Consider the following 15,300-nt stretch of genomic DNA (forward strand, 5'->3'; position numbering starts at 1 on the left):
CACGATACAAAGAACATAAATCAGGTACCGCACGAGCAAAATCAGTCTTTGGCCATCACATAACTTTTAATAAGCATGTCGAAGGGAGTGTACAAGTCCTTCATTACGCTAATAAAGGCTTATTATTAAATATTTCGGAGGAAATCGAGATATATGCACATTATAGTGATGAATCGGCAGTGCTTCTCAATGAACAGTTGGATTTTCGTGGAAAACATTTTTATGATCTCTTTGACGAAATTCTATGAACACGTACGTACTGTTTTGTTCAAAAAATCATAAAACGCAGTTGTATCCATGGCAGAAATGTACCTTCGGACAGTACGTAAATATTAAAATCAGAATTTTGAACTTCCAACTAGAAATATTACGAAATATGACTCCATTTTTAATAAATCAGTTTTATGACATTTAAAAAAATGTAATATCATACCACTCTGCAGCTGGTCATTCCAAAATCACGTATATATACAGTGGCAAATAAAGTTAATATAAGACAGACAGACTGAATCTGGCATAGATGTATACTTGCAGTCGAGTCACAACTCACATATCGATATGATGCCGCAATGCCAAAGATCTCCACAACATCGTTGACTTTGAAGCCATTGTGACAGTACCACCTTAGCCCATATAGGGCACACTGCATATACTTCGTCTGTACAGTTATTTCAAAGCTTTTAATTGATATTTTATACAATATTTAAGTAATTCCATGGTTGTAAAGAGATATTTTATACATAACTATTTTTGTGTTATTATTGTACTTCGCTTTTTTTTACGTTTTGACGATTATGTGAACCCAATTTATACTGATTGGTTGACGTGAGGTGGAGGGAGAAGAGGTAGGCGGAGCATCTTCGTACTTAAGCGTATGCCCGTCACTTGCTGGCACCAGTTGACATCACAGCAGCTGTGAAGAGTGCTCCACCTACCACCTTCCAAGGCTGCCATGGGTATAACACGTCTTATTGTATTTTATCCTTATAACCATTTTGTCATATTTTGTTGTCAATCTAGTAAGCTTTCTATTACTTTCTAAATTAAATTACAGGTCTGATGATGGTCATGTGATATGAGCGAAACTAGTCACCTATGTTCTTGTAGCATACATGGTGTGATCAAGACTGAATTTTAAAAAGAAAAATTTTAAACATCACTGACATTCTAATTTAACCTACTTTTAGCTTGTGATTGTCAGTAGGCATTGTTCCATTAAAAAAATACACTTTCTAAATGTTACTACAATCTGTGTATTGGTTAACAACACGAGCCTCTGATTACCAATCCACTCTGTGAAAACCGCACCTCAGTAGCACTTGTCGTTTCCGCAAGATGCAAGTTTTAGGTGATCCCCTTGTACATTACGATATTGTGCAGTAAACGGAAAAAATTACGTTTTATATAAAATTCTTTGGTTGCGTTTGTATTAATGTCTTTACTGTATCATTGTTGTTGTTGTTGTTGTGGTCTTCAGTCCTGACGCTGGTTTGATGCAGCTCTCCATGCTACTCTATCCTGTACAAGCTTCTTCATCTCCCAGTACCTACTGCAACCTACATCCTCCTGAATCTGCTTAGTGTATTCATCTCTTGGTCTCCCTCTACGATTTTTACCCTCCACGCTGCCGTCCAAAACTAAATTGGTGATCCCTTGATGCCTCAGAACATGTCTTTTAGTCAAGTTGTACAACAAACTTCTTTTCTCACCAATCCTATTCAGTACCTCCTCATTAGCTATGTGATCTACCCATCTAATCTTCAGCATTCTTCTGTAGCACCACATTTCGAAAGCTTCTATTCTCTTCCTGTCCGAACTATTTATTGTCCATGTTTCACTTCCATACATGGCTACACTCCATACAAATACTTTCAGAAACGACTTCCTGACACTTAAATCTGTACTACATGTTAACAAATTTCTCTTCTTCAGAAACGCTTTCCTTGCTATTACCAGTCTACATTTTATATCCTCTCTACTTCGACCATCGTCAGTTATTTTGCTACCCAAATAGCAAAACTCCTTTACTACTTTGAGTGTCTCATTTCATAATCTAATTCCCTCAGCATCACCCGACTTAGTTCGACTACATTCCATTACCCTCATTTTGCTTTTGTTGATGTTCATCTTATATCCTCCTTTCAAGTCACTATCCATTCCGTTCAACTGCTCTTCTAAGTCCTTTGCTGTCTCTGACAGAATTACAATGTCACTGTATCATTATAAACTAACAAATTAGAAAATAAAATTTTGAGTTTTCTCTTTATTTGTAGTGCTTACATTATTTATAGTAATGAGTATAGCACTGAAACCAGCGGCATTTTGAAAGAGCGTTTATAAGAAGTACGTGAGATGGCAGTGTTGTGGTTTGAGGAAATGCTGAATGCGCGTTGCTCACGAATTGCAGTCGCAATCAGCCAGCGGTCGTCCTTCGCGAATGGCACATGCGGCGCAGCGCTCAAGTGTCCCACGTGACGTGGATGCACGTCACGGACAGCTGACGCCGCTACCTGCGTGACTGTGGAAGCGCTCCGAGCCGCAAATTAGTTCTGTTCAGCCGCGGGCCGCGCGGTGCCCTAGAGTGCGCTGGACGGCTCTCGTGCAATCTGCGCGGTGCCCTCGCTTCCCAGCTGTCCAGCCCTGGCGAAACAGCTCCAGCGTAACGTGGCAAAGGTCTTCCACCGTTCGAGAACGCCACGCAACCTGGTTCCTCGCAATACCTGCTGCTCTAAACACCATGTCCAGAAAAAAATTCATCAGTTTGACTCTTTCAGACCCTCTGGCTACAATTGTGTTAATCAACTATGACTATTTCTTACCTGCAACAGAAGTAGTTTTTCCCAGTGGATACCTGAAATATGTTGTTGTTGTTGTTGTTGTGGTCTTCAGTCCTGAGACTGGTTTGATGCAGCTCTCCATGCTACTCTATCCTGTGCAAGCTTCTTCATCTCCCAGTACCTACTGCAACCTACATCCTTCTGAATCTGCTTAGTGTATGCATCTCTTGGTCTCCCCCTACGATTTTTACCCTCCACGCTGCCCTCCAATACTAAATTGGTGATCCCTTGATGCCTCAGAACATGTCCTACCAACCGATCCCTTCTTCTGGTCAACTTGTGCCACAAACTCCTCTTCTCCCCAATCCGATTCAGTACCTCCTCATTAGTTATGTGATCTACCCATCTAATCTTCAGCATTCTTCTGTAGCACCACATTTCGAAAGCTTCTATTCTCTTCTTGTCCAAACTATTTATCGTCCATGTTTCACTTCCATACATGGCTACACTCCATACAAATACTTTCAGAAAAGACTTCCTGACACTTAAATCTATACTCGATGTTAACAAATTTCTCTTCTTCAGAAACGCTTTCCTTGCCATTGCCAGTCTACATTTTATATCCTCTCTACTTCGACCATCATCGGTTATTTTGCTCCCCAAATAGCAAAACTCCTTTACTACTTTAAGTGTCTCATTTCCTAATCTAATACCCTCAACATCACCCGACTTACTTCGACTACATTCCATTATCCTCGTTTTGCTTTTGTTGATGTTCATCTTATATCCTCTCTTCAAAACACCATCCATTCCGTTCAACTGCTCTTCCAAGTCCTTTGCTGTCTCTGACAGAATTACAATGTCATCGGCGAACCTCAAAGTTTTTATTTCTTCTCCATGGATTTTAATACCCACTCCGAATTTTTCTTTTGTTTCCTTCACTGCTTGCTCAGAATTTTCAACCTTATTAAGCGCACGTGCTGCCAACTGTTGGGCAACACTATGAAAATATCAGAAAGTCAATATAGCAGCGCACAGCAGCTCTTGACCACCAGAATATACGGATGTGGTTAGTTCGCTATATTCCTCTGTATAATTGAATACTGTTATTGTTATTTTGCATGGTAAGTGTTGAACGATCATTTCGCTTTTTATTACAATAGAGAACAATTCGTAATTGTTTTTGTCCATAAAATGAAGCCAAGTGTTGTTGTTGTTGCTGTTGTTGTTGTGGTCTTCAGTCCGAAGACTGGTTCACTACAGCTGTCCATGTCAGTCTCTCCTGGGCGAGCCTCTTCATCTCAGAATAGTTACTAAAACCTACTTGCTTCTGATTCTGCTTACTGTATTCATCCCTTGGTCTCCCTCTACGATACTGTTCTCCCACACTTGCCTCCAGTACTAAGCTGGTGACCCCTTGATGTCTGACGATACCTCCGATCAACCAATTCCTTCTTTTGGTCAAGTTGTGCCACAAACTTTATTTCTATTCAGTACCTTCTCATTAGTTACGTGATTCACCCACCTAATCTTCAGCATTCTTCTGTAGCACCACTTTTCGAAAGCTTCTATTCTTTCTTTTTCTAAACGGTTTATCGTCCATGTTTCACTTCCATGCATACAAATACTTTCAGAAAAGACTTCGTAACACTTAAACTATATTCGATGTTAAGAAATTTCTCTTCTTCAGAAACGCTTTCCCTCTCATTGCCAGTCTATATTTTATGTCCTCTCTAATTCGGCCATCATCAGTTATTTTACTGCCCAAGTAGAAAAACTGATCTACTACTTTAAATGTCTCGTTTCCTAATCTAATTCCCTTAGCATCACTTGATTTAATTCTGCTACATTCCATACTCCTTGTTTTGCTTTTGTTGATGTCTTTGTCTTAAACCCACATTTCAAGACACTGTTCATTCCGTTGAACTGCTCTTCCAAGTCCTTTGCTGTCTCTGACAGAACTACAACGTTATGGTACTTTCGACTTATCCAGGTCCAACAGGTCCCATCTCCTTAATCTCCCAACTTTCCCCCAATTTCTTTCGTTTTAAACTACAGTTCATGACCAATAAATTATGGACAGAGACGACATCTGGCCCTGGAAATGTCTTACAATTTAAAACCTGTTCCCTAGATTGCTATCTTACAATTATATAATGAACTAGAAACCTCCCGGTGTCCACAGGTCTCTTCCACGTACACAATCTTCTTTATTCTTAAAGCAAGTGTAGAAAATATGTTTTGAAAACGGGTTCATATTTTTGTGGAAATCTTTCATCTAAAATCATTAACTAAAGTGCTGGAAGCATTCTCACACTTTCCTATGGCATCGATGTTAAGTTTACATAAACAAGATGTGAGATAAAAGCGAGATGACTGATTTTTTATATATCACAGTTTTTATTTTTTTCAAATAACGATGCTGTCTCCATCAAAATGGTTTCCTCCGGCAATTATCCACTGGCGGAGTCGTTGCCTATCTTGGTAGCCGCACTGAAGCGCTCCAAGTGGTAGGGCCTTTAACATTTCGACCACATTCTTTTGAATGTTCTCTAGTGTCCCAAAATGATGTCCTTGTAAGACATTTTTGAATTCCGGGAAAGGAAAAAAATGACAAGGACCCCGATCAGGTGATGAGAGGGCTGTTTGAACAACAGGAATGCCTTCTGAAGTAAAAAATTTCGTGATGGAAATCGCCAACTCCGGTCTCACTCACCCTTTTCCTGAGCCTTTCAAGAAAATCGTTGTAAAACACTCGGTGGAGGGTTTACCCTGGAGGAACAAGCACGATATCCCTACTGTCAAGAAAGGAAATCGAAATTCACTGAAGCGCCAAAGAAACTGGTATAGGCATGCGTATTCAAATACAGATATAAGTAAACAGGCAGAACATGGCGCTGCGGTCGGCAACGCGTACATAAGACAGCAAGCGTCTGGCGCAGTTGTTAGATCGGTTACGGCTGCTACAGTGCCAGGTTAACAAGATTTAAGTGAGTTTGAACGTGGTGTTATAGTCGGAGCACGAGCGATGGGATACAGCATCTCCGAGATAGCGATGAAGTGGGGATTTTCCCGTACGTCCATTTCACGAGTGTACCGTGAATATCAGGAATCCGGTAAAACATCAAATCCCCGACATCGCTGGGACCGGAAGAAGATGCTGCAAGAACGGGACCAACGACGACTGAAGAGAACCGTTCAACGTGACAGAAGTGCAACCCTTCCGCAAGTTGCTGCGGATTTCAGTGCTGGGCCATCAACAAGTGTCAGCGTACCAACCAGTCAACGAAACATCATCGATATGGGCTTTCGGATCCGAAGGGCCACTCGTGTACCTTCATGACTGTACGACACAAAGCCTCTCCCTTCGCGTGGGCCCATCAACATCGACACTTGACTGTTGATGACGGGGAATTTGTTGCCTGAACGGACTAGTCTCGTTTCAAATTGTATCGAGTGGATCGAAGTGCACGGGTATGGAGATAACCTCATGAATCCATGGACCCTGCATGTCGGCAGGGAACTGTTCAAACTGGTGGAGGCTCTGTAGTGATGTGGGGCGTCTGCAGTTGGAGTGATATGGGACCCCTAATATGACTAGATACGACTCTGACAGGTTGAAACTTCTTTATTTAAATGAGTGTGTCTGTACTTAAATTGCTGAATGACTGAGAAGATGAAAGTTCTACGTTATTTGATTCTGAAACAGCTGAGTAGAACTGAACGTACTGGACCTACTTTCTCTTTACTTTTTCTTATCATGTTGTGGGGCGGCAGGTGGAATAAGTGTGTATATAAAATGTTTTGTTTTTCCCGGCCGATTAGCGTATGTGGGGCGGCGGGTTGAATTATTGTTAATAAAGTGTTCCTATTATTTATTTATTTAATGCTGTTGTGTGCCGTTCTCAACACTGGCTCTCTAACTACAATATTGGCAACCAGAAAATGATTAGCAAAACGTGAAGCCTGTAATTAGAATTCCTAGTGCCCACTTCATCTGAGAAATACATTTATAGCTACAGCTTATAGCTCTGAGGAATTAGGAGATTGTCTGGGATTCATAACCAAAAACCATTTTCTCTAAAATGTTCACTATATTCTGAAAGTCACAGACCGAAAAGAATCCACACAATCCAACTACCAGAGCAGTTCAGAGTCTAATGCACTGATGTAACTATAACTGTTAAAATTAAATGTTTAAGTGAATGCTCGCTATAATTTGATGATAATGTTCATCAAACGCCACGCTAAATAATGGTAGAATGTCTGTCCCGCGGCGGCACGTGAAAATACGACATATGCAAACTGAAGACAGATCATTGAAGTCACCCCAGAATTAACACTTCACTCGAAAACGGTTTCATGGTTACGCGTATCCCGAGTAACTTATTACGGCATCCAAGGCTGTTTATAGCAATGATACCGACGCGACGCGACTCCTGGCATAGGTGGTGCGCTAATCAGCGTCTGGAGAGAACTGGGGCATTTTCTCTCTCGCGCAGCGTTCATATATATAAAGCCACGGTGCGGACGGCTAAGGGAACGCCTGATCAAACCCGCTCTCCCGACTAGCCGCTAGGCTAGTAATGCACCACTTCAAGTTATCTAATAAATCATTGCTTCCTTTGCTGATGGCCGATGAAGCTCTCAATTTAAATGTGCAATCAGCACACGGGTAAGTAATCATAACAAAAGTGTGACGTGGCTAAGTCAAATATTTTGGGCGAGAGAATTAATTTAATTACACTACACACAGTAGACGAGCTCTGAACTTGCCCTTTGGAGATACGCTATCGCTATAGTTTTATAGTAATTCAGTTGAAACTTCTCACTTCTTTATGATTATAGCGGATCTCCCCTCTACTTAAATTTAAACATCCTAGCTTCATTTATTCGCCTACTTAATCTATCTTGCTTCCTTAATTTTTCAGACAAAAACCAGAAAATCATGAATTTCAACTAAAATTTTAATTTGTGAGATCCAGAATACTGTTTCTACTAAATTATTATGAAAAAGCAATCTAAATATAAATTTTTAAGTTTCTAGCTCTTTTCTGTTGCGACAATGATTTTTACAGAAAAACGTCCAAATTTCGAAAATGGTTAAAGTTATTGAACTGATATTCAACACACATTGATTTAGTATTACTCCTGACATGCTAGAAACGTTTCAGGTTATTTACTTGATTTTTAAAGTATTGCGCAACATTTATGACGTCAGAGCTAGTTACAGCGGACTGGCTGGCACACAATGGAAAGACTGATGTGAATTTTATACGGCGTGAGTAGGTTGCTTCCCTACAATGTCAACTCTGACCCACAATATTCTAGCGCAACGCAATCTGACTGCTCAAAAAAATTACAAAAAAATGTTCAAATGTGTGTGAAAAAACTGCTAAGGTTATCAGTCTCTAAGCTTACACATTAGTTAACCTAAATTATCCTAAGGACAAACACACACACCCATGCCAGAGGGAGAACTCGAACCTCCGCTGGGAACAGCGGCACAGTCCAAGACCGCAGGTCCTTAGACCGCTCGGAAAAAAATTACAACCTGACTTCAAATAATTAATTCAAAAAAATGGCCCTGACCAAAAAGAAATCCTAACAGTAACCTATACATTTCATTAAGCACTTACATCACAAAAATCTTCATTACGCGAAGTACTGCAATACAGCGAGCGTCAATACTGCCAGCTAAATAAAATATTCTACTAAAGCTACTAACTACTAATAGGCATGTGGTTAGCAAAGGAAAGATTTTGTTGCAAACCAAATAATGTATTTTTTTACCTTAATAATGTGACATCCAGTTCAAACACGAACATAAATCGTCATTGACATCTAGTACAAAGGTATATAATCATGAATAATATTCAGTCTCCAAGTCGAACATGTACAGATTGTTAGCCAACGCTAACACTTCAGACCTCTACCCTCCATCAGTGCTAACCTCTCACATCTAACTTCCATCACTTCTGGCGACTAACTTCCAACTGCCCAACAGTACTGGCAATTAACTTCCAACGAGTCCGACTAGCCACAGAGTTTCTTACAAGAAAGCGTAGTCAGAGATCCAATGCAAAGCGCTACACAGCGCTGCCAACACAGAAGCAGCCCATTTATACACCGTTTGCCAGTGGATGCTGCGAGGTCAGACGCCATTTGCCGTGCAGTACTAAGGCAGTACTGTCGTGCTCTTACAGCCAAATAACAGTCGTCTCTTTCTGATGTCACACGTAGTTGGCACTACCCGGTCTTTTGGATACCGTTCCGGTCTCTATAAACTGTTCCCATATCCGAGAAACAACAGAACGACTCACATTAAGCCATCGGGCCAAATCAGTTTGCGACTGTTCTACTTTCATTCTTCCTATGGCCTTCCAGGGCAGAGAGTCGGCAGGCGTCTTCTCTGTACCATGCTACACCATGTGTGACTGTGTACACAGTGGTTGTGGATCTGAGACTACCCAGCAACCACTACCCTGTTTCATAGGTGCACTGACGTCATCGTTGACGCGGTTGTTCATTGACCGGAATGCCATCTTCCATGAACAACACCACGTACAGACATCTGTTGACAATTTGTATGATTATATCGTGAATTAGACACGGGACGGGGAAATACCGGTTTGTTGCTTTAATTTTGGACACTAGTGTATATACTTAATTCAAAGCTGTTTCTTAAGTACAGTGGGCCAAATGAGACTCGGCAAGTTAATTTTTAGTAATATATTACGTGGTTCATTCGTGTTTTCGTGTGCAGAGACAGTGGAAACAGCACATCGATTGCAGACCGACGATGTGACGTTGTCACTGAATGTTTCACGTACCGCCTGGTCAGTGGTACTGTCAACCCTACTTGGTCGAAATTAATAAACGATATTCAAGACTTCAAGCCTCATAGATGGCTGTGTTGACACCTGTCTTTCTCGCAAAGCGAATAACTAACTTAAAAAGCTACAGTGTCAAACTCTGTATCTATGTTATTTGGAAGCTCCGTGTCACTTACTGCTTATTATAGTTCATTTTTTTTATTCCCATGTTCGGTTTACGTCTCTGTGTAAAAGATGACACGCTCATTTACGCCATAACATTATGACATGTGATCTTCTGACGATTGCACGCGTTCATTATTTGTGTATGTATTGTACTGCATATTTGTTATCAGTACACACCGAAACGACCAACGGCCTACAGTGGTACCACCGGTTCTCGTCAGATCACCGAAGCTAAGAGCTGTTGGGTTTGGCTAGCACTGGGATGGGTCACCGTCTGGCTCTGCCGAGTGCTGTTGGCGAGCGGTGCGCTTTCGGCCCTTTTGAGACGAATTGAGGAGCTACTTGATTGAGAAGTAGCGGCTCCGGTCTCGTAAACTGACATAAGAGCGGTGTGCTGAGCACATGCCCCTCCGTATTTGCATCCGGTGATGCCCAAGGATGAGGATGACACGGCGGCCGGCCGGTGCCCTTGGGCCTTCAAGGCCTGTTCGGACGATGTTTGTCTTTTTTTGTTTTTTACCCATTGAAACGCTGTTGTACGTATGGGTCGCATTTTAAAACTTAAGTCTACTTCACGTGAGATTTTAGTGTAGCATAATGAAACAGTTTATTGTTCCTTAAAGCTATTGGTTTTCTGCGTGGCACTGAATGCTGGAGGCTAGCTCTGCATTGTCAGAGCGCTGATAATGGATGATAAACCCAAAATAATAACTGATAAAAAAAGAGAACTTCTTAACCGACGAATTAAGTCAGTGCTTTACTGCAAGACGTATCTTTCCTGGCGAGACAGAGCAGTTCGAAAACTGTAAAAAGAATAGTAAATAAAAACTGAATAAAACAAGACACCTGGTTACAATTTGTTTGAAAGCATTCTGGATTCAGTTTCTGTTGACAGCTTTCTGTCTGGAATAAGATGCTGTAAAAAGTCTGTAACATTATTGTTAGCTGATAATATTGTTGTCGGGTATTCAGCCGGATCATAACGTCATCTTGACACAATATTTCCGCGGTACAACTGGCCGCATTCTTCAGGTGAGAGTGCTGGTACATGATCTCGCCGCAACTGACTTCTCAGCGGATTTTTTTTCCCCTTTATTGTTATTTTAAACCTGTACAACAGGCAGGCTGTCAGCAGCATTCTACGCCGCTCTTCAGCCAGAGGATACACAATTAGAAGAAACACTGAGAAGATACATAAGTTACAGAACGGTGGGCAAGAAAACAGTAGACACATAAAGACAAACACGGAGCCGTTCACACACGACGATAATCCACACTGTAAACTGTTGATACGACGCACAAACACTGAAGAAGACGATGGCACTGGTGAACGATGGAGTGTGACGGTGAACACTGAACACTAAACATGACGGCACACACGAAACACTGATGGCGGTGATCTCTGGCGCGCGAATGTCCACTTAGCGTGTGTGAGTCCGGGGACCTGCCAAGAGGGGAACAGGGGTGAGGTTGGGGAGAGGGGAGAAAAAGGATGCCAATGGCTGAGGAGAAGGGGGCAGGAGGAGAGGGACAGGGGAGGGGAATCCCGGGGGAGGAGGGGGGGAGAAATGGAGGAGGGAGGGAAAAGGGAGAAAAGGGAGGGAGGATGCCCAGAGGAGCAAGCACAGGAGGAGGGCGGGAGGATCAAAGTTGGTAGGAGGGGTAGATGGAGGGGAGGAGGGCATCATCAGGGAGGGGGAGCTGGCGGAAGCCACCTTGGGAGAGGGTAAGGAAGGTGGAGAGATGGAGACCGGGTGGGCTTCTCAGCGGAAGCGGCGGCCCCTATATTGGCCGCAGAAGGCCCACGACGCGTGCGCGAGAGGATGCCGTAACTCCCCTCGAGCACAAGTAAACATACCGCGTCGCCAGTAGTGGAAACAGGCGAAATTGAGATTTCGCTATCAAAAATTGAAAATTATTCCGACGATCTAAACACAGACCGTTGTTTTTTAATGTCTGATAACACCGGGTTTCAAGTCTTACTTAAAAGGTAACCCTTGTCTCTGTTAATAAGATTATCAGATAAACGAATCTCTATGGATACTTTTAAAACACAGTCCCAATAGCGAGACCGAGCGAGGTGGCGCAGTGGTTAGCACACTACACTCGCATTCGGGAGGACGACGGTTCAATCCCGTCTCCAGCCATCCTGATTTAGGTTTTCCGTAATTTCCCTAAAATCGTTTCAGGCAAATGCTGGGATGGTTCCTTTGAAAGGGCACGGCCGATTTCCTTCCTCATCCTTCCCTAACCTCGTTGTCGACGGGACGTTAAACACTAACCTCCTCCTCCAATAGCGAGATGCAGAGGCAACCATTTGTGTCTCGTCATACAGCATTCTATGTCCCTCGGTGAGACAGTGCTCCGCCACTGCAGATTTCTCAAGCTGAAGCAACCGTGTGTGCCACTGGTGCTCAACACATCGGTCCTGAATGGTCCGGATTGTCTGACCAATATAAGCCTTCCCACAGTGGCAAGGGATCTTGTACACACCGGGCTTCCTCAAACCCAGTTCATCCTTAACAGAGCCAAGAAGCGCTCTAATCTTGGGTGGCGGACGAAAAATACTTTTGATATATTTTCAGAATTCATCCTATCTTCCAGGAAATGCTCCCAGGAAAAGGTAGAAAAGCCACCGATTTGCAGGTATCTTCTGGTGGTTCAGGCGAAGGTCCAAACTGGAAATCACGATGAATCTGTTTATCTGTATAGCCATTCTGCTTGAACACAACCTTAAGTTGGTCCAATTCTTGTGTCAAGCTTTCTCCATCTGAAATGGCATAAGCTCTTCTCGCCAACGTCCGCAGGACCCCCGTACGCTGGAACTATGGATGACAACTAGAAGCATGCAGGTAACGGTCCGTGTGCGTAGGCTTTCGAGAAACACTGTGTCCCAGTGTCCCATCATCCTTCCTGTACACCAGAACACCCAGAAACGGAAGCTTCCCATCACTTTCCACCTCCATAGTAAACTTGATGCTAGGATGCAGGGAATTAAAATGAACTAGGAGGCGGTCGAGGGAGAGAAGTCGTACAACCAGAACGTGTTTTCTTTACTAGCTTTTGAAAGTGAACAGCCCTGTACCCTTCACCATAATGGGAGCCGTAGCTGCGGAAGGACGATAGTTAGTTCCAATTTCATCTTTTCTGACTGAGCTGCCGGTTGTAAAATTGTGGGAAACGTGGAGCAAGACAGTGGCAATGAAAACCAGGTACCGGAGCTTCCCGAAAACGGACGCCAGCAGCTCGGCAGAGCACGTGTCGCCGCCTGCCGACTAACGAGCGCCATTCCCGGTGGTCAGTTCCACAGGGCTCCGTCCTCGGCCCGACGCTGCAGCGAGGAAGGAGGCACGCACCGGCGCAGCGGACGTCTGCGGCTGTAAAACAGCCGACCACGGCGTCCGTGACCAAGCGCGCGTCCCGGACGTGTCCTCAGGGGCTCCGGCTAGCCTCAGGGTAACCTCCGGCAAAGCCACGGGGTGTGCGTGTCTACACGTCCGCGGACTGCACGCACTCCTCACACACGGACAGGGCGCTTCGTCACTTAGACGGGTAGCGCTACAGCGAATGGCGCCGTTATCTGCCGAGGAACCACCGCGTATTGAGCGCGTCACACGCTGATTATTACAGTTGTCAGGGTTTCGAAAGTACAGGAAGTGCATCGACACTAAGTTCGCAGCCAGAATATCAGACACCTTGAATCGGCAACTCCTCGTAACTCATTATTCTGCCCGGAGTAACTTAAGAAACATCCGGAAGGCGTCCGATACAATTCCGCACTGTCGCCTGATAAAGTAAGAGCCTACGGAATATCAGACCAGCTGTGTGGCTGGATTGAAGAGTTTTTAGCAAACAGAACACAGTATTTTGCAAACGCAGACATAATGTCTTATGGGATAACAGCAATCAGTGATTTTATAATGTTACTTTAAAATCCGTCTTGATTGCAAATTTTTTTTTTTATATTATTCATATGACCGGTTTCGGTTCATTCAGAACCATCTTCAGATCTGATATTTTAGTTACAGGAGTAACCCGTCCAAATCCAGCTGGACTTGGACGGGTTACTCCTGTAACTAAAATATCAGATCTGAAGATGGTTCTGAATGAACCGAAACCGGTCATATGAATAATAAAAAAAAAATTTGCAATCAAGACGGATTTTAAAGTAACAGAACACAGTATGTTGTTCGCAGTGGAGAGACGTCTACAGAGGTTAAAGTAACCTCTGGCGTGCCACAGGGGAGTGTTATGGGACCATTGCTTTTCGCAATATATATAAATGACCTAGTAGATAGTGTCGGAAGTTCCATGCCGCTTTTCACGGATGATGCTGTAGTATACAGAGAAGTTGCAGTATTAGAAAATTGTAGCGAAATGCAGGAAGATCTGCAGCGGATAAGCACTTGGTGCAGGAAGTGGCAACTGACCCTTATCATAGACAAATGTAATGTATTGCGAATACATAGAAAGAAGGATCCTTTATTGTATGATTATATGATAACGGAACAAACACTGGTAGCAGTTACTTCTGTAAAATATCTGGGAGTATGCGTGCGGAACGATTTGAAGTGGAATGACCATATAAAATTAATTGTTGGTAAGGCGGGTACCAGGTTGAGATTCATTGGGAGAGTCCTTAGAAAATGTAGTCCATCAATAAAGGAGGTGGCTTACAAAACACTCGTTCGACCTATACTTGAGTATTGCTCATCAGTGTGGGATCAGTACCAGGTCGGGTTGACGGAGGAGATAGAGAAGATCCAAAGAAGAGCGGCGCGTTTCGTCACAGGATTATTTGGTAAGCGTGATAGCGTTAAGGAGATGTTTAGCAAATTCAAGTGGCAGACTTTGCAAGAGAGGCTCTCTGCATCGTGGTGTAGCTTGCTGTCCAGGTTTCGAGAGGGTGCGTTTCTGGATGAGGTATCGAATATATTGCTTCCCCCTACTTGTACCTCCCGAGAAGATCACGAATGTAAAATTTGAGAGATTCGAGCGCGCACGGAAGCTTTCCGGCAGTCGTTCTTCCCGCGAACCATACGCGACTGGAACAGGAAAGGGAGGTAATGACAGTGGCACGTAAAGTGCCCTCCGCCACACACCGTTGGGTGGCTTGCGGAGTATAAATGTAGATGTAGATGTAGAAGAGAAACGAGAGAAATAGGAGAAACGTTTCTTGAAAACGAAGACAAATTTAGAACCGCAAAACAATTCTACAGCACACTGGACTCGCATTCGGGAGGACAACGGTTCAGTCCCGCGACCGGCCATCCTGATTTAGGCTTTCCGTGATTTGCCTTAAATCGCTCCAGGCAAATTCTGGGAAGGTTTCTTTGAAAGGGCACGGCCGACTTCCTTCCCTAATCCGATGAGACCGATGACCTCGCTGTTTGGTCTCTTCCCCCCAACAACCAAATACCAATTCTACAGCTATAATGGATAAATCGTAATAAGAATTTCAAAATTGTGTCGTAAATAAATCTTATTAGCACCGGAAAATACTTTTGACTTATATAACGGGT

The sequence above is a fragment of the Schistocerca nitens genome, chromosome 4 (assembly GCF_023898315.1).
Source record: "Schistocerca nitens isolate TAMUIC-IGC-003100 chromosome 4, iqSchNite1.1, whole genome shotgun sequence".
NCBI classification, from domain to species: domain Eukaryota; kingdom Metazoa; phylum Arthropoda; class Insecta; order Orthoptera; family Acrididae; genus Schistocerca; species Schistocerca nitens.